Raw genomic sequence first — 15,088 nt, 5'->3', positions numbered from 1 at the left:
GGGAGAGTTGCTCTTTTTGTCTAAGCATGTTATGTGAAAACAAATCAGTAGGCCAAAACACTGACAAAAACGAGGCTCGTGGTATGATTCACGCTTTTCAGTGCGGAGCTTCTGATTAACCATGTTTTTTGAAAATGAATTGATGAACCAAAACAGCCACCAAAATGTGTCTCGTTGGTCTAGGGGTATGATTCTCGCTTAGGGTGCGAGTGGTCCCAGGTTCAAATCCCGGACGAGCCATTTAGAGTACATTGACAAAGGAAGGTACCTGGTGACGAGAGATCCTGTTTAAATCCAAGAGCAGTCCTTTACCCAACGTGGTTTGGGGTGATTTACTGGGAGAGTTGCTCTTTTTGTCTAAAAATGTTATGTGAAAACAAAAAAGTCAACCAAAACACTGACAGAAACGTGGCTCGTGGTATGATTCACGCTTTTCAGTGCGGAGCTTCTGATTAACCAGGTTTTGTAAAAACAAATTTATCAAGCAAAACAGCCACCAAAATTTGGCTCGTTGGTTAAGGGGTACGATTCTCGCTCTGGGTGCGAGAGGTCCCGGGTTCAAATCCCGGACGAGCCCTTTAGAGTACGTTGACAAAGGAAGGTACCTGGTGACGAGGGTTCCTGTTTAAATCCAAGATCAGTCCTTTACCAGACGTGGTTTGGGGCGATTTACTGGGAGAGTTGCTCTTTTCGTCTAAACATTATATGTGAAAACAAATCAGTCAACCAAAACACTGACAGAAACGTGGCTCGTGGTATGATTCACGCTTTTCAGTGCAGAGCTTCTGATTAACCAGGTTTTGTGAAAACAAATTTATCAAGCAAAACAGCCTCCAAAATGTGGCTCGTTGGTCTAGGGGTATGACTCTCGCTTAGGGTGCGAGAGGTCCCGGGTTCAAATCCCAGACGAGCCCTTTAGAGTACATTGACAAAGGAAGGTACCTGGTGTAAATCCAAGATCAGTCCTTTACCCAACGTGGTTTGGGGTGATTTACTGGGAGAGTTGCTCTTTTCGTCAAACATGTTATGTGAAAACAAATCAGTCAACCAAAACACTGACAGAAACGTGGCTCGTGGTATGATTCACGCTTTTCAGTGCAGAGCTTCTGATTAACCAGGTTTTGTGAAAACAAATTTATCAAGCAAAACAGCCTCCAAAATGTGGCTCGTTGGTCTAGGGGTATGATTCTCGCTTAGGGTGCGAGAGGTCCCGGGTTCAAATCCCGGACGAGCCCTTTAGAGTACATTGACAAAGGAAGGTACCTGGTGACGAGGGTTCCTGTTTAAATCCAAGATCAGTCCTTTACCCAACGTGGTTTGGGGTGATTTACTGGGAGAGTTGCTCTTTTCGTCTAAACATGTTATGTGAAAACAGAAAAGTCAACCAAAACACTAACAGAAACGTGGCTCGTGGTTTGATTCACGCTTTTCAGTGCGGAGCTTCTGATTAACCGGGTTTTGTGAAAACAAATTTGTCAAGCAAAATAGCCACCAAAATGTGGCTCGTTGGTCTAGGGGTATGATTCTCGCTTTGGGTGTGAGAGGTCCCGGGTTGATATCCCGGACGAGCCCTTTAGAGTACGTTGACAAAGGAAGGTACCTGGTGACGAGGGTTCCTGTTTGAATCCAAGATCAGTCCTTTACCCAATGTGGTTTGGGGTGATTTACTGGGAGAGTTAATCTTTTCGTCTAAGCATGTTATGTGAAAACAAATCAGTCAACCAAAACACTGACAAAAACGTGGCTCGTGGTATGATTCACGCTTTTCAGTGCGGCGCTTCTGATTAACCATGTTTTTTAAAAATAAATTGATGAACCAAAACAGCCACCAAAATGTGGCTCGTTGGTCTAGGGGTATGATTCTCGCTTAAGGTGCGAGAGGTCCCGGGTTCAAATCCCGGACGAGCCCTTTAGAGTACATTGACAAAGGAAGGTACCTGGTGACGAGAGATCCTGTCTAAACTCAAGATCAGTCCTTTACCCAACGTGGTTTCGGGTGATTTACTGGGAGAGTTGCTCTTTTCGTCTAAACATGTTATGTGAAAACAGAAAAGTCAACCAAAACACTAACAGAAACGTGGCTCGTGGTTTGATTCACGCTTTTCAGTGCGGAGCTTCTGATTAACCGGGTTTTGTGAAAACAAATTTGTCAAGCAAAACAGCCACCAAAATGTGGCTCGTTGGTCAAGGGGTATGATTCTCGCTTTGGGTGTGAGAGGTCCCGGGTTGATATCCCGGACGAGCCCTTTAGAGTACGTTGACAAAGGAAGGTACCTGGTGACGAGGGTTCCTGTTTGAATCCAAGATCAGTCCTTTACCCAATGTGGTTTGGGGTGATTTACTGGGAGAGTTGCTCTTTTTGTCTAAGCATGTTATGTGAAAACAAATCAGTCAACCAAAACACTGACAAAAACGTGGCTCGTGGTATGATTCACGCTTTTCAGTGCGGCGCTTCTGATTAACCATGTTTTTTAAAAATAAATTGATGAACCAAAACAGCCACCAAAATGTGGCTCGTTGGTCTAGGGGTATGATTCTCGCTTAGGGTGCGAAAGGGTCCCGGGTTCAAATCCCGGACAAGCCCTTTAGAGTACATTGACAAAGGAAGGTACCTGGTGACGAGAGATCCTGTTTAAACTCAAGATCAGTCCTTTACCCAACGTGGTTTCGGGTGATTTACTGGGAGAGTTGCTCTTTTCGTCTAAACATGTTATGTGAAAACAGAAAAGTCAACCAAAACACTAACAGAAACGTGGCTCGTGGTTTGATTCACGCTTTTCAGTGCGGAGCTTCTGATTAACCAGGTTTTGTGAAGACAAATTTATCAAGCAAAACCGGCAACAAAATGTGGCTCGTTGGTCTAGGGGTATGATTCTCCCTTAGGGTGCGAGTGGTCCCGGGTTCAAATCCCGGACGAGCCCTTTAGAGTACATTGACAAAGGAAGGTACCTGGTGACGAAGGTTCCTGTTTAAATCCAAGATCAGTCCTTAACCCAACGTGGTTTGGGGTGATTTACTGGGAGAGTTGCTCTTTTTGTCTAAGCATGTTATGTGAAAACAAATCAGTCAACCAAAACACTGACAAAAACGTGGCTCGTGGTATGATTCACGCTTGTCAGTGCGGAGCTTCTGATTAACCATGTTTTTTAAAAGTAAATTGATGAACCAAAGCAGACACCAAAATGTGGCTCGTTGGTCTAGGGGTATGATTCTCGCTTTGGGTGCGAGAGGTCCCGGGTTCAAATCCCGGACGAGCCCTTTAGAGTTCGTTGACAAAGGAAGGTACCTGGTGACGAGAGATCCTGTTTAAACTCAAGATCAGTCCTTTACCCAACGTGGTTTCGGGTGATTTACTGGGAGAGTTGCTCTTTTCGTCTAAACATGTTATGTGAAAACAGAAAAGTCAACCAAAACACTAACAGAAACGTGGCTCGTGGTTTGATTCACGCTTTTCAGTGCGGAGCTTCTGATTAACCAGGTTTTGTGAAGACAAATTTATCAAGCAAAACCGGCAACAAAATGTGGCTCGTTGGTCTAGGGGTATGATTCTCCCTTAGGGTGCGAGTGGTCCCGGGTTCAAATCCCGGACGAGCCCTTTAGAGTACATTGACAAAGGAAGGTACCTGGTGACGAAGGTTCCTGTTTAAATCCAAGATCAGTCCTTAACCCAACGTGGTTTGGGGTGATTTACTGGGAGAGTTGCTCTTTTTGTCTAAGCATGTTATGTGAAAACAAATCAGTCAACCAAAACACTGACAAAAACGTGGCTCGTGGTATGATTCACGCTTGTCAGTGCGGAGCTTCTGATTAACCATGTTTTTTAAAAGTAAATTGATGAACCAAAGCAGACACCAAAATGTGGCTCGTTGGTCTAGGGGTATGATTCTCGCTTTGGGTGCGAGAGGTCCCGGGTTCAAATCCCGGACGAGCCCTTTAGAGTTCGTTGACAAAGGAAGGTACCTGGTGACGAGGGTTCCTGTTTGAATCCAAGATCAGTCCTATACCCAACGTGGTTTAGGGTGATTTACTGGGAGAGTTGCTCTTTTCGTCTATCTAAACATGTTATGTGAAAACAGAAAAGTCAACCAAAACACTAACAGAAACGTGGCTTGTGGTTTGATTCACGCTTTTCATTGCGGAGCTTCTGATTAACGAGGTTTTGTGAAAACAAATTTGTCAAGCAAAACAGCCACCAAAATGTGGCTCGTTGGTCTAGGGGTATGATTCTTGCTTTGGGTGCGAGAGGTCCTGGGTTCAAATCCCGGACGAGCCCTTTAGAGTACGTTGACAAAGGAAGGTACCTGGTGACGAGGGTTCCTGTTTGAATCCAAGATCAGTCCTTAACCCAAAGTGTTTTGGAGTGATTTACTGGGAGAGTTGCTCTTTTCGTCTATCTAAACATGTTATGTGAAAACTGAAAAGTCAACCAAAACACTAACAGAAACGTGGCTCGTGGTTTGATTCACGCTTTTCAGTGCGGAGCTTCTGATTAACCAGGTTTTGTGAAAACAAATTTGTCAAGCAAAACAGCCACCAAAATGTGGCTCGTTGGTCTAGGGGTATGCTTCTCGCTTTGGGTGCGAGTGGTCCCGGGTTCAAATCCCGGACGAGCCCTTTAGAGTACATTGACAAAGGAAGGTACCTGGTGACGAGAGATCCTGTTTAAATCCAAGATCAGTCCTTTACCCAACGTGGTTTGGGGTGATTTACTGGGAGAGTTGCTCTTTTCGTCTAAAAATGTTATGTGAAAACAGAAAAGTCAACCAAAACACTAACAGAAACGTGGCTCGTGGTTTGATTCACGCTTTTCAGTGCGGAGCTTCTGATTAACCGGGTTTTGTGAAAACAAATTGATGAACCAAAACAGCCACCAAAATGTGGCTCGTTGGTCTAGGGGTATGATTCTCGCTTTGGGTGCGAGAGGTCCCGGGTTGATATCCCGGACGAGCCCTTTAGAGTACGTTGACAAAGGAAGGTACCTGGTGACGAGGGTTCCTGTTTGAATCCAAGATCAGTCCTTAACCCAACGTGGTTTGGGGTGATTTACTGGGAGAGTTGCTCTTTTCGTCTAAACATGTTATGTGAAAACTGAAAAGTCAACCAAAACACTAACAGAAACGTGGCTCGTGGTTTGATTCACGCTTTTCAGTGCGGAGCTTCTGATTAACCAGGTTTTGTGAAAACAAATTTGTCAAGCAAAACAGCCACCAAAATGTGGCTCGTTGGTCGAGGGGTATGATTCTCGCTTTGGATGCGAGAGGTCCTGGGTTCAAATTCCGGACGAGCCCTTTAGAGTACGTTGACAAAGGAAGGTACCTGGTGACGAAGGTTCCTGTTTAAATCCAAGATCAGTCCTTAACCCAACGTGGTTTGGGGTGATTTACTGGGAGAGTTGCTCTTTTTGTCTAAGCATGTTATGTGAAAACAAATCAGTCAACCAAAACACTGACAAAAACGTGGCTCGTGGTATTATTCACGCTTGTCAGTGCGGAGCTTCTGATTAACCATGTTTTTTAAAAGTAAATTGATGAACCAAAGCAGACACCAAAATGTGGCTCGTTGGTCTAGGGGTATGATTCTCGCTTTGGATGCGAGAGGTCCTGGGTTCAAATCCCGGACGAGCCCTTTAGAGTACGTTGACAAAGGAAGGTACCTGGTGACGAGGGTTCCTGTTTGAATCCAAGATCAGTCCTATACCCAACGTGGTTTAGGGTGATTTACTGGGAGAGTTGCTCTTTTCGTCTATCTAAACATGTTATGTGAAAACAGAAAAGTCAACCAAAACACTAACAGAAACGTGGCTCGTGGTTTGATTCACGCTTTTCAGTGCGGAGCTTCTGATTAACCAGGTTTTGTGAAAACAAATTTGTCAAGCAAAACAGCCACCAAAATGTGGCTCGTTGGTCTAGGGGTATGATTCTCGCTTTGGGTGTGAGAGGTCCCGGGTTCAAATCCCGGACGAGCCCTTTAGAGTTCGTTGACAAAGGAAGGTACCTGGTGACGAGGGTTCCTGTTTGAATCCAAGATCAGTCCTTTACCCAACGTGGTTTGGGGTGATTTACTGGGAGAGTTGCTCTTTTCGTCTAAACATGTTATGTGAAAACAGAAAAGTCAACCAAAACACTAACAGAAACGTGGCTTGTGGTTTGATTCACGCTTTTCATTGCGGAGCTTCTGATTAACCAGGTTTTGTGAAAACAAATTTGTCAAGCAAAACAGCCACCAAAATGTGGCTCGTTGGTCTAGGGGTATGATTCTCGCTTTGGGTGCGAGAGGTCCTGGGTTCAAATCCTGGATGAGCCCTTTAGAATACATTGACAAAGGAAGGTACCTGGTGACGAGAGATCCTGTTTAAACTCAAGATCAGTCCTTTACCCAACGTGGTTTGGGGTGATTTACTGGGAGAGTTGCTCTTTTCGTCTAAACATGTTATGTGAAAACAGAAAAGTCAACCAAAACACTAACAGAAACGTGGCTTGTGGTTTGATTCACGCTTTTCAGTGCGGAGCTTCTGATTAACCAGGTTTTGTGAAAACAAATTTGTCAAGCAAAACAGCCACCAAAATGTGGCTCGTTGGTCTAGGGGTATGATTCTCGCTTTGGGTGCGAGAGGTCCCGGGTTGATATCCCGGACGAGCCCTTTAGAGTACGTTGACAAAGGAAGGTACCTGGTGACGAGGGTTCCTGTTTGAATCCAAGATCAGTCCTTAACCCAACGTGGTTTGGGGTGATTTACTGGGAGAGTTGCTCTTTTCGTCTAAACATGTTATGTGAAAACAGAAAAGTCAACCAAAACACTAACAGAAACGTGGCTCGTGGTTTGATTCACGCTTTTCAGTGCGGAGCTTCTGATTAACCAGGTTTTGTGAAAACAAATTTGTCAAGCAAAACAGCCACCAAAATGTGGCTCGTTGGTCTAGGGGTATGATTCTCGCTTTGGGTGTGAGAGGTCCCGGGTTCAAATCCCGGACGAGCCCTTTAGAGTTCGTTGACAAAGGAAGGTACCTGGTGACGAGGGTTCCTGTTTGAATCCAAGATCAGTCCTTTACCCAACGTGGTTTGGGGTGATTTACTGGGAGAGTTGCTCTTTTCGTCTAAACATGTTATGTGAAAACAAAAAAGTCAACCAAAACACTAACAGAAACGTGGCTCGTGGTTTGATTCACGCTTTTCAGTGCGGAGCTTCTGATTAACCATGTTTTTTGAAAATGAATTGATGAACCAAAACAGCCACCAAAATGTGGCTCGTTGGTCTAGGGGTATGATTCTCGCTTAGGGTGCGAGTGGTCCCAGGTTCAAATCCCGGACGAGCCATTTAGAGTACATTGACAAAGGAAGGTACCTGGTGACGAGAGATCCTGTTTAAGTCCAAGAGCAGTCCTTTACCCAACGTGGTTTGGGGTGATTTACTGGGAGAGTTGCTCTTTTTGTCTAAAAATGTTATGTGAAAACAAAAAAGTCAACCAAAACACTGACAGAAACGTGGCTCGTGGTATGATTCACGCTTTTCAGTGCGGAGCTTCTGATTAACCAGGTTTTGTAAAAACAAATTTATCAAGCAAAACAGCCACCAAAATTTGGCTCGTTGGTTAAGGGGTACGATTCTCGCTCTGGGTGCGAGAGGTCCCGGGTTCAAATCCCGGACGAGCCCTTTAGAGTACGTTGACAAAGGAAGGTACCTGGTGACGAGGGTTCCTGTTTAAATCCAAGATCAGTCCTTTACCAGACGTGGTTTGGGGCGATTTACTGGGAGAGTTGCTCTTTTCGTCTAAACATTATATGTGAAAACAAATCAGTCAACCAAAACACTGACAGAAACGTGGCTCGTGGTATGATTCACGCTTTTCAGTGCAGAGCTTCTGATTAACCAGGTTTTGTGAAAACAAATTTATCAAGCAAAACAGCCTCCAAAATGTGGCTCGTTGGTCTAGGGGTATGATTCTCGCTTAGGGTGCGAGAGGTCCCGGGTTCAAATCCCAGACGAGCCCTTTAGAGTACATTGACAAAGGAAGGTACCTGGTGTAAATCCAAGATCAGTCCTTTACCCAACGTGGTTTGGGGTGATTTACTGGGAGAGTTGCTCTTTTCGTCAAACATGTTATGTGAAAACAAATCAGTCAACCAAAACACTGACAGAAACGTGGCTCGTGGTATGATTCACGCTTTTCAGTGCAGAGCTTCTGATTAACCAGGTTTTGTGAAAACAAATTTATCAAGCAAAACAGCCTCCAAAATGTGGCTCGTTGGTCTAGGGGTATGATTCTCGCTTAGGGTGCGAGAGGTCCCGGGTTCAAATCCCGGACGAGCCCTTTAGAGTACATTGACAAAGGAAGGTACCTGGTGACGAGGGTTCCTGTTTAAATCCAAGATCAGTCCTTTACCCAACGTGGTTTGGGGTGATTTACTGGGAGAGTTGCTCTTTTCGTCTAAACATGTTATGTGAAAACAGAAAAGTCAACCAAAACACTAACAGAAACGTGGCTCGTGGTTTGATTCACGCTTTTCAGTGCGGAGCTTCTGATTAACCGGGTTTTGTGAAAACAAATTTGTCAAGCAAAATAGCCACCAAAATGTGGCTCGTTGGTCTAGGGGTATGATTCTCGCTTTGGGTGTGAGAGGTCCCGGGTTGATATCCCGGACGAGCCCTTTAGAGTACGTTGACAAAGGAAGGTAGCTGGTGACGAGGGTTCCTGTTTGAATCCAAGATCAGTCCTTTACCCAATGTGGTTTGGGGTGATTTACTGGGAGAGTTGCTCTTTTCGTCTAAGCATGTTATGTGAAAACAAATCAGTCAACCAAAACACTGACAAAAACGTGGCTCGTGGTATGATTCACGCTTTTCAGTGCGGCGCTTCTGATTAACCATGTTTTTTAAAAATAAATTGATGAACCAAAACAGCCACCAAAATGTGGCTCGTTGGTCTAGGGGTATGATTCTCGCTTTGGGTGCGAGAGGTCCCGGGTTCAAATCCCGGACGAGCCCTTTAGAGTACATTGACAAAGGAAGGTACCTGGTGACGAGAGATCCTGTCTAAACTCAAGATCAGTCCTTTACCCAACGTGGTTTCGGGTGATTTACTGGGAGAGTTGCTCTTTTCGTCTAAACATGTTATGTGAAAACAGAAAAGTCAACCAAAACACTAACAGAAACGTGGCTCGTGGTTTGATTCACGCTTTTCAGTGCGGAGCTTCTGATTAACCGGGTTTTGTGAAAACAAATTTGTCAAGCAAAACAGCCACCAAAATGTGGCTCGTTGGTCAAGGGGTATGATTCTCGCTTTGGGTGTGAGAGGTCCCGGGTTGATATCCCGGACGAGCCCTTTAGAGTACGTTGACAAAGGAAGGTACCTGGTGACGAGGGTTCCTGTTTGAATCCAAGATCAGTCCTTTACCCAATGTGGTTTGGGGTGATTTACTGGGAGAGTTGCTCTTTTTGTCTAAGCATGTTATGTGAAAACAAATCAGTCAACCAAAACACTGACAAAAACGTGGCTCGTGGTATGATTCACGCTTTTCAGTGCGGCGCTTCTGATTAACCATGTTTTTTAAAAATAAATTGATGAACCAAAACAGCCACCAAAATGTGGCTCGTTGGTCTAGGGGTATGATTCTCGCTTAGGGTGCGAAAGGGTCCCGGGTTCAAATCCCGGACAAGCCCTTTAGAGTACATTGACAAAGGAAGGTACCTGGTGACGAGAGATCCTGTTTAAACTCAAGATCAGTCCTTTACCCAACGTGGTTTCGGGTGATTTACTGGGAGAGTTGCTCTTTTCGTCTAAACATGTTATGTGAAAACAGAAAAGTCAACCAAAACACTAACAGAAACGTGGCTCGTGGTTTGATTCACGCTTTTCAGTGCGGAGCTTCTGATTAACCAGGTTTTGTGAAGACAAATTTATCAAGCAAAACCGGCAACAAAATGTGGCTCGTTGGTCTAGGGGTATGATTCTCCCTTAGGGTGCGAGTGGTCCCGGGTTCAAATCCCGGACGAGCCCTTTAGAGTACATTGACAAAGGAAGGTACCTGTTGACGAAGGTTCCTGTTTAAATCCAAGATCAGTCCTTAACCCAACGTGGTTTGGGGTGATTTACTGGGAGAGTTGCTCTTTTTGTCTAAGCATGTTATGTGAAAACAAATCAGTCAACCAAAACACTGACAAAAACGTGGCTCGTGGTATGATTCACGCTTGTCAGTGCGGAGCTTCTGATTAACCATGTTTTTTAAAAGTAAATTGATGAACCAAAGCAGACACCAAAATGTGGCTCGTTGGTCTAGGGGTATGATTCTCGCTTTGGGTGCGAGAGGTCCCGGGTTCAAATCCCGGACGAGCCCTTTAGAGTTCGTTGACAAAGGAAGGTACCTGGTGACGAGGGTTCCTGTTTGAATCCAAGATCAGTCCTATACCCAACGTGGTTTAGGGTGATTTACTGGGAGAGTTGCTCTTTTCGTCTATCTAAACATGTTATGTGAAAACAGAAAAGTCAACCAAAACACTAACAGAAACGTGGCTTGTGGTTTGATTCACGCTTTTCATTGCGGAGCTTCTGATTAACGAGGTTTTGTGAAAACAAATTTGTCAAGCAAAACAGCCACCAAAATGTGGCTCGTTGGTCTAGGGGTATGATTCTTGCTTTGGGTGCGAGAGGTCCTGGGTTCAAATCCCGGACGAGCCCTTTAGAGTACGTTGACAAAGGAAGGTACCTGGTGACGAGGGTTCCTGTTTGAATCCAAGATCAGTCCTTAACCCAACGTGTTTTGGAGTGATTTACTGGGAGAGTTGCTCTTTTCGTCTAAACATGTTATGTGAAAACAGAAAAGTCAACCAAAACACTAACAGAAACGTGGCTCGTGGTTTGATTCACGCTTTTCAGTGCGGAGCTTCTGATTAACCAGGTTTTGTGAAAACAAATTTGTCAAGTAAAACAGCCACCAAAATGTGGCTCGTTGGTCTAGGGCAGGGGTGTCGAACTCCGGTCCTCGAGGGCCGCTGTCCTGCATGTTTTAGATTTTTCCCTGCTCCAACACACCTGATTCAATTAAATGGTTTGTTATAACGACCCTTCATTCAAATCAGGTGAGCTGGATCAGGGAAACATCTAAAACATGCAGGACAGCGGCCCTCGAGGACCGGAGTTCGACACCCCTGGTCTAGGGGTATGATTCTCGCTTTGGGTGCGAGAGGTCCTGGGTTCAAATCCCGGACGAGCCCTTTAGAGTTCGTTGACAAAGGAAGGTACCTGGTGACGAGGGTTCCTGTTTGAATCCAAGATCAGTCCTATACCCAACGTGGTTTAGGGTGATTTACTGGGAGAGTTGCTCTTTTCGTCTATCTAAACATGTTATGTGAAAACTGAAAAGTCAACCAAAACACTAACAGAAACGTGGCTCGTGGTTTGATTCACGCTTTTCAGTGCGGAGCTTCTGATTAACCAGGTTTTGTGAAAACAAATTTGTCAAGCAAAACAGCCACCAAAATGTGGCTCGTTGGTCTAGGGGTATGCTTCTCGCTTTGGGTGCGAGTGGTCCCGGGTTCAAATCCCGGACGAGCCCTTTAGAGTACATTGACAAAGGAAGGTACCTGGTGACGAGAGATCCTGTTTAAATCCAAGATCAGTCCTTTACCCAACGTGGTTTGGGGTGATTTACTGGGAGAGTTGCTCTTTTCGTCTAAAAATGTTATGTGAAAACAGAAAAGTCAACCAAAACACTAACAGAAACGTGGCTCGTGGTTTGATTCACGCTTTTCAGTGCGGAGCTTCTGATTAACCGGGTTTTGTGAAAACAAATTGATGAACCAAAACAGCCACCAAAATGTGGCTCGTTGGTCTAGGGGTATGATTCTCGCTTTGGGTGCGAGAGGTCCCGGGTTGATATCCCGGACGAGCCCTTTAGAGTACGTTGACAAAGGAAGGTACCTGGTGACGAGGGTTCCTGTTTGAATCCAAGATCAGTCCTTAACCCAACGTGGTTTGGGGTGATTTACTGGGAGAGTTGCTCTTTTCGTCTAAACATGTTATGTGAAAACTGAAAAGTCAACCAAAACACTAACAGAAACGTGGCTCGTGGTTTGATTCACGCTTTTCAGTGCGGAGCTTCTGATTAACCAGGTTTTGTGAAAACAAATTTGTCAAGCAAAACAGCCACCAAAATGTGGCTCGTTGGTCGAGGGGTATGATTCTCGCTTTGGATGCGAGAGGTCCTGGGTTCAAATTCCGGACGAGCCCTTTAGAGTACGTTGACAAAGGAAGGTACCTGGTGACGAAGGTTCCTGTTTAAATCCAAGATCAGTCCTTAACCCAACGTGGTTTGGGGTGATTTACTGGGAGAGTTGCTCTTTTTGTCTAAGCATGTTATGTGAAAACAAATCAGTCAACCAAAACACTGACAAAAACGTGGCTCGTGGTATTATTCACGCTTGTCAGTGCGGAGCTTCTGATTAACCATGTTTTTTAAAAGTAAATTGATGAACCAAAGCAGACACCAAAATGTGGCTCGTTGGTCTAGGGGTATGATTCTCGCTTTGGATGCGAGAGGTCCTGGGTTCAAATCCCGGACGAGCCCTTTAGAGTACGTTGACAAAGGAAGGTACCTGGTGACGAGGGTTCCTGTTTGAATCCAAGATCAGTCGTATACCCAACGTGGTTTAGGGTGATTTACTGGGAGACTTGCTCTTTTCGTCTATCTAAACATGTTATGTGAAAACAGAAAAGTCAACCAAAACACTAACAGAAACGTGGCTCGTGGTTTGATTCACGCTTTTCAGTGCGGAGCTTCTGATTAACCAGGTTTTGTGAAAACAAATTTGTCAAGCAAAACAGCCACCAAAATGTGGCTCGTTGGTCTAGGGGTATGATTCTCGCTTTGGGTGTGAGAGGTCCCGGGTTCAAATCCCGGACGAGCCCTTTAGAGTTCGTTGACAAAGGAAGGTACCTGGTGACGAGGGTTCCTGTTTGAATCCAAGATCAGTCCTTTACCCAACGTGGTTTGGGGTGATTTACTGGGAGAGTTGCTCTTTTCGTCTAAACATGTTATGTGAAAACAGAAAAGTCAACCAAAACACTAACAGAAACGTGGCTTGTGGTTTGATTCACGCTTTTCATTGCGGAGCTTCTGATTAACCAGGTTTTGTGAAAACAAATTTGTCAAGCAAAACAGCCACCAAAATGTGGCTCGTTGGTCTAGGGGTATGATTCTCGCTTTGGGTGCGAGAGGTCCTGGGTTCAAATCCTGGATGAGCCCTTTAGAGTACATTGACAAAGGAAGGTACCTGGTGACGAGAGATCCTGTTTAAACTCAAGATCAGTCCTTAACCCAACGTGGTTTGGGGTGATTTACTGGGAGAGTTGCTCTTTTCGTCTAAACATGTTATGTGAAAACAGAAAAGTCAACCAAAACACTAACAGAAACGTGGCTTGTGGTTTGATTCACGCTTTTCAGTGCGGAGCTTCTGATTAACCAGGTTTTGTGAAAACAAATTTGTCAAGCAAAACAGCCACCAAAATGTGGCTCGTTGGTCTAGGGGTATGATTCTCGCTTTGGGTGCGAGAGGTCCCGGGTTGATATCCCGGACGAGCCCTTTAGAGTACGTTGACAAAGGAAGGTACCTGGTGACGAGGGTTCCTGTTTGAATCCAAGATCAGTCCTTAACCCAACGTGGTTTGGGGTGATTTACTGGGAGAGTTGCTCTTTTCGTCTAAACATGTTATGTGAAAACAGAAAAGTCAACCAAAACACTAACAGAAACGTGGCTCGTGGTTTGATTCACGCTTTTCAGTGCGGAGCTTCTGATTAACCGGGTTTTGTGAAAACAAATTGATGAACCAAAACAGCCACCAAAATGTGGCTCGTTGGTCTAGGGGTATGATTCTCGCTTTGGGTGCGAGAGGTCCCGGGTTGATATCCCGGACGAGCCCTTTAGAGTACGTTGACAAAGGAAGGTACCTGGTGACGAGGGTTCCTGTTTGAATCCAAGATCAGTCCTTAACCCAACGTGGTTTGGGGTGATTTACTGGGAGAGTTGCTCTTTTTGTCTAAGCATGTTATGTGAAAACAAATCAGTAAACCAAAACACTGACAAAAACGTGGCTCGTGGTATGATTCACGCTTTTCAGTGCTGAGCGTCTGATTAACCATGTTTTTTGAAAATAAATTGATGAACCAAAACAGCCAACAAAATGTGGCTTGTTGGTCTAGGGGTATGATTCTCGCTTAGGGTGCGAGAGTTCCCGGGTTCAAATCCCAGACGAGCCCTTTAGAGTACATTGATAAAGGAAGGTACCTGGTGTAAATCCAAGATCAGTCCTTTACCCAACGTGGTTTGGGGTGATTTACTGGGAGAGTTGCTCTTTTTGTCCAAACATGTTATGTGAAAACAAATCAGTAAACCAAAACACTGACAAAAACGTGGCTCGGCGTATGATTCACGCCTAGGGTGCAAGAGGTCCGGGGTTCGAATCCCGGACGAGCCCTTTAGAGTGCGTTGACAAAGGAAGGTACCTGGTTACGAGGGTTCCTGTTTAAATCCAAGATCAGTCCTTCACCCAACGTGGTTTGGAGTGATTTACTGGGAGAGTTGCTCTTTTTGTCTAAGCATGTTATGTGAAAACAAATCAGTAGGCCAAAACACTGACAAAAACGAGGCTCGTGGTATGATTCACGCTTTTCAGTGCGGAGCTTCTGATTAACCATGTTTTTTGAAAATGAATTGATGAACCAAAACAGCCACCAAAATGTGGCTCGTTGGTCTAGGGGTATGATTCTCGCTTAGGGTGCGAGAGGTCCCGGGTTCAAATCCCGGACAAGCCCTTTAGAGTACATTGACAAAGGAAGGAACCTGGTGACGAGGGTTACTGTTTAAATCCAAGATCAGTCCTTTACCCAACGTGGTTTGGGGTGATTTACTGGGAGAGTTGCTCTTTTTGTCTAAGCATGTTATGTGAAAACAAATCAGTAGGCCAAAACACTGACAAAAACGAGGCTCGTGGTATGATTCACGCTTTTCAGTGCGGAGCTTCTGATTAACCATGTTTTTTGAAAATGAATTGATGAACCAAAACAGCCACCAAAATGTGTCTCGTTGGTCTAGGGG

General features: G+C 44.9%; 31 non-coding genes across 31 annotated transcripts in view; all 31 read left to right on the top strand.

The window, feature by feature from the left end:
* Window positions 1–168: 168 nt before the first annotated feature.
* trnap-agg lies at window positions 169–240 on the top strand. Its single transcript has one exon. It is a non-coding gene; the product is annotated as a tRNA-Pro (tRNA).
* A 265-nt stretch (window positions 241–505) lies between these two features.
* Window positions 506–577, top strand: trnap-ugg. The gene has a single exon. It is a non-coding gene; the product is annotated as a tRNA-Pro (tRNA).
* A 265-nt stretch (window positions 578–842) lies between these two features.
* Window positions 843–914, top strand: trnap-agg. The gene has a single exon. It is a non-coding gene; the product is annotated as a tRNA-Pro (tRNA).
* A 249-nt stretch (window positions 915–1,163) lies between these two features.
* On the top strand, window positions 1,164–1,235 carry trnap-agg. The gene has a single exon. It is a non-coding gene; the product is annotated as a tRNA-Pro (tRNA).
* A 602-nt stretch (window positions 1,236–1,837) lies between these two features.
* trnal-aag lies at window positions 1,838–1,909 on the top strand. Its single transcript has one exon. It is a non-coding gene; the product is annotated as a tRNA-Leu (tRNA).
* A 940-nt stretch (window positions 1,910–2,849) lies between these two features.
* Window positions 2,850–2,921, top strand: trnap-agg. The gene has a single exon. It is a non-coding gene; the product is annotated as a tRNA-Pro (tRNA).
* Window positions 2,922–3,186: 265 nt separating this feature from the next.
* trnap-ugg lies at window positions 3,187–3,258 on the top strand. The gene has a single exon. It is a non-coding gene; the product is annotated as a tRNA-Pro (tRNA).
* Window positions 3,259–3,523: 265 nt separating this feature from the next.
* Window positions 3,524–3,595, top strand: trnap-agg. The gene has a single exon. It is a non-coding gene; the product is annotated as a tRNA-Pro (tRNA).
* A 265-nt stretch (window positions 3,596–3,860) lies between these two features.
* Window positions 3,861–3,932, top strand: trnap-ugg. Its single transcript has one exon. It is a non-coding gene; the product is annotated as a tRNA-Pro (tRNA).
* Window positions 3,933–4,201: 269 nt separating this feature from the next.
* Window positions 4,202–4,273, top strand: trnap-ugg. Its single transcript has one exon. It is a non-coding gene; the product is annotated as a tRNA-Pro (tRNA).
* Window positions 4,274–4,542: 269 nt separating this feature from the next.
* trnap-ugg lies at window positions 4,543–4,614 on the top strand. The gene has a single exon. It is a non-coding gene; the product is annotated as a tRNA-Pro (tRNA).
* A 602-nt stretch (window positions 4,615–5,216) lies between these two features.
* On the top strand, window positions 5,217–5,288 carry trnap-ugg. Its single transcript has one exon. It is a non-coding gene; the product is annotated as a tRNA-Pro (tRNA).
* A 265-nt stretch (window positions 5,289–5,553) lies between these two features.
* trnap-ugg lies at window positions 5,554–5,625 on the top strand. The gene has a single exon. It is a non-coding gene; the product is annotated as a tRNA-Pro (tRNA).
* Window positions 5,626–5,894: 269 nt separating this feature from the next.
* Window positions 5,895–5,966, top strand: trnap-ugg. The gene has a single exon. It is a non-coding gene; the product is annotated as a tRNA-Pro (tRNA).
* Window positions 5,967–6,231: 265 nt separating this feature from the next.
* On the top strand, window positions 6,232–6,303 carry trnap-ugg. The gene has a single exon. It is a non-coding gene; the product is annotated as a tRNA-Pro (tRNA).
* A 602-nt stretch (window positions 6,304–6,905) lies between these two features.
* On the top strand, window positions 6,906–6,977 carry trnap-ugg. The gene has a single exon. It is a non-coding gene; the product is annotated as a tRNA-Pro (tRNA).
* Window positions 6,978–7,242: 265 nt separating this feature from the next.
* On the top strand, window positions 7,243–7,314 carry trnap-agg. Its single transcript has one exon. It is a non-coding gene; the product is annotated as a tRNA-Pro (tRNA).
* A 265-nt stretch (window positions 7,315–7,579) lies between these two features.
* On the top strand, window positions 7,580–7,651 carry trnap-ugg. The gene has a single exon. It is a non-coding gene; the product is annotated as a tRNA-Pro (tRNA).
* A 265-nt stretch (window positions 7,652–7,916) lies between these two features.
* Window positions 7,917–7,988, top strand: trnap-agg. Its single transcript has one exon. It is a non-coding gene; the product is annotated as a tRNA-Pro (tRNA).
* A 249-nt stretch (window positions 7,989–8,237) lies between these two features.
* Window positions 8,238–8,309, top strand: trnap-agg. The gene has a single exon. It is a non-coding gene; the product is annotated as a tRNA-Pro (tRNA).
* A 602-nt stretch (window positions 8,310–8,911) lies between these two features.
* On the top strand, window positions 8,912–8,983 carry trnap-ugg. Its single transcript has one exon. It is a non-coding gene; the product is annotated as a tRNA-Pro (tRNA).
* A 940-nt stretch (window positions 8,984–9,923) lies between these two features.
* On the top strand, window positions 9,924–9,995 carry trnap-agg. The gene has a single exon. It is a non-coding gene; the product is annotated as a tRNA-Pro (tRNA).
* A 265-nt stretch (window positions 9,996–10,260) lies between these two features.
* Window positions 10,261–10,332, top strand: trnap-ugg. Its single transcript has one exon. It is a non-coding gene; the product is annotated as a tRNA-Pro (tRNA).
* A 269-nt stretch (window positions 10,333–10,601) lies between these two features.
* On the top strand, window positions 10,602–10,673 carry trnap-ugg. Its single transcript has one exon. It is a non-coding gene; the product is annotated as a tRNA-Pro (tRNA).
* An 805-nt stretch (window positions 10,674–11,478) lies between these two features.
* On the top strand, window positions 11,479–11,550 carry trnap-ugg. The gene has a single exon. It is a non-coding gene; the product is annotated as a tRNA-Pro (tRNA).
* A 602-nt stretch (window positions 11,551–12,152) lies between these two features.
* Window positions 12,153–12,224, top strand: trnap-ugg. The gene has a single exon. It is a non-coding gene; the product is annotated as a tRNA-Pro (tRNA).
* Window positions 12,225–12,489: 265 nt separating this feature from the next.
* Window positions 12,490–12,561, top strand: trnap-ugg. Its single transcript has one exon. It is a non-coding gene; the product is annotated as a tRNA-Pro (tRNA).
* Window positions 12,562–12,830: 269 nt separating this feature from the next.
* On the top strand, window positions 12,831–12,902 carry trnap-ugg. The gene has a single exon. It is a non-coding gene; the product is annotated as a tRNA-Pro (tRNA).
* A 265-nt stretch (window positions 12,903–13,167) lies between these two features.
* trnap-ugg lies at window positions 13,168–13,239 on the top strand. Its single transcript has one exon. It is a non-coding gene; the product is annotated as a tRNA-Pro (tRNA).
* A 1,494-nt stretch (window positions 13,240–14,733) lies between these two features.
* trnap-agg lies at window positions 14,734–14,805 on the top strand. Its single transcript has one exon. It is a non-coding gene; the product is annotated as a tRNA-Pro (tRNA).
* Window positions 14,806–15,070: 265 nt separating this feature from the next.
* Window positions 15,071–15,088, top strand: part of trnap-agg — a 72-nt gene continuing 54 nt past the window's right edge. The window contains exon 1 of the tRNA in view: window positions 15,071–15,088. This exon is cut by the window's right edge and continues 54 nt beyond it. This is a non-coding gene — a tRNA (tRNA-Pro).

Source organism: Hypomesus transpacificus, unplaced genomic scaffold (genome assembly GCF_021917145.1).
Source record: "Hypomesus transpacificus isolate Combined female unplaced genomic scaffold, fHypTra1 scaffold_152, whole genome shotgun sequence".
Taxonomy (NCBI): domain Eukaryota; kingdom Metazoa; phylum Chordata; class Actinopteri; order Osmeriformes; family Osmeridae; genus Hypomesus; species Hypomesus transpacificus.
The sequence above is the reverse complement of the archived record's forward strand: the minus strand, read 5'-3'. Positions and strand labels throughout refer to the sequence as shown.